At 33.3% G+C, this 1,643-nt stretch overlaps 1 long non-coding RNA gene across 1 annotated transcript; it reads left to right on the top strand.

Moving 5' to 3' along the window:
• Positions 1-403: 403 nt before the first annotated feature.
• LOC106532200 (uncharacterized) lies at positions 404-1,627 on the top strand. The gene is made up of 4 exons (XR_001312035.1): positions 404-503; positions 683-727; positions 1,085-1,170; positions 1,272-1,627. It is a non-coding gene; the product is annotated as an uncharacterized LOC106532200 (long non-coding RNA).
• Positions 1,628-1,643: the final 16 nt, after the last annotated feature.

Genomic DNA, 1,643 nt, shown 5'->3' with positions numbered 1-1,643 from the left:
TTTTTACCTATACCATGAGCTTACATAATTGATGACAACAACATTGTGCTTTCCCTGTAATAACTTCTTAGTCTTCCTGTAGCACTGCTTATGTTTGGTTTCAGCTCTATCTACTTAAACCCCCAGATGTCTTGGCATTTGGCTGCTCGCAATGAAATGGGTTCTGCAGAAGTTTTCTTCCATTTTAAAGGGATGATTTCTTCAATAAATTTAATTACATGCATTAGTGATTTTTGTAAATGTGAAGACAATCCAAGTCAAACAAGTCAAACTATTCTCAATCTTACAGGTTTGTACGGAGGTTTGAGCCAACAGCTGCAACTTATCACCTAGCCTCAAGACATCACTTTGTGGCATTCCACAAACTAGGAACTGACAAATAATGGCATTTCTATGACGGCATGGTAGGACAACCTGGGAGTGGAGATGTTGGAGTTACAGCGATGACCATTAAAAAAACACTGAAAAGTAAAGCCAGTGTTGGACACATTGTGTTGATCAGGGTAAGTATTCATAGTTAATAAGAAGACCATCAAGTCAATTCAGCAAAGTTGTATTCATAAATGTAACATACAGTAAATGACAGATCCTTTGGAATGCACTTTGTGTATGAATTCACTTTTATGTTTAAATTTCAGTTCTATTTTATGGAAAAATAAATGAAATTAATATTTGTATTTAGGACAAAGCAGCTGAAGCAGTTAAGTAAGGAATGACACACTTTAAGGTGGGTAAGTGTTTTTGCATGTGCATCATATGACAAATCAACATTCATTTATGCAGATATCTTAAGTTCCATTGCAATTTCATACATGTCGTCTTCTTTTATTTAAGTTTTTCTTCCTGGTCATTGACTAAAAAAAGACTGCTAGTAGTATATAAAACATTCAAAAAAATCCTTTGTGTAGATTATGTCCAGAGGTCTCACAGATACGTAGGAAAAAATGAGGAGAAGCAGCGCATGAAATAAGGATATATGTTAGAAAAGTGCAAAGTAAAATGGAAGGTTTGTGATCAATCTTTATTATGAATAAAATAAATATTTGGATATTTTAAAATAACATTATTTTTTTATGTAACACAGGCAACTATAAATGCATTGGTCAACAAAAAAGCGCTGACCAGAGCAGAGGCTGTGGACCTAACTGAGCATGGCCAGATGGAGGAGAGGTAAGCAAATTAGTGTCTGAAGCTGTAGGAGCATCTTTACTATTCATTACATTTAGACAAATAAATTTCTATTTAATCATAATGTAATGTCTTTTTTGCAGTGAGAGAGAAGATCTGGTTATGCAAGTGACAAGAGAACTACAGAAACGTTCAAATGTTTAAAGTAAAACAAGAGTTTTGAAACCAAATTGTGAAATGTTTGAAGTTTTGCATTTTTCCATTTTCTTAAATAATACTTGTTTAACAGTGGAGACAAAAACACACAACAAACTTTCTTATTTATGCTTTTCTTTTAATTTTTCTTAAGAAAAACATTATTACTGTAGAATAAATATTATATAATCAAAAGAGGTGACATGCCAGTTTGTGAAGATAGTCTATTGTGGTTTGAGAACTATGCAAGCTTGTGAGGGGAAGGTTGTCAATGTAAACAATTTGCAACGGCTAGTTGTCCAACTACTGCATGAAAATAT

This window comes from Austrofundulus limnaeus, unplaced genomic scaffold (assembly GCF_001266775.1).
Source record: "Austrofundulus limnaeus strain Quisiro unplaced genomic scaffold, Austrofundulus_limnaeus-1.0 Scaffold729, whole genome shotgun sequence".
Taxonomy (NCBI): domain Eukaryota; kingdom Metazoa; phylum Chordata; class Actinopteri; order Cyprinodontiformes; family Rivulidae; genus Austrofundulus; species Austrofundulus limnaeus.
The sequence above is the reverse complement of the archived record's forward strand: the minus strand, read 5'-3'. Positions and strand labels throughout refer to the sequence as shown.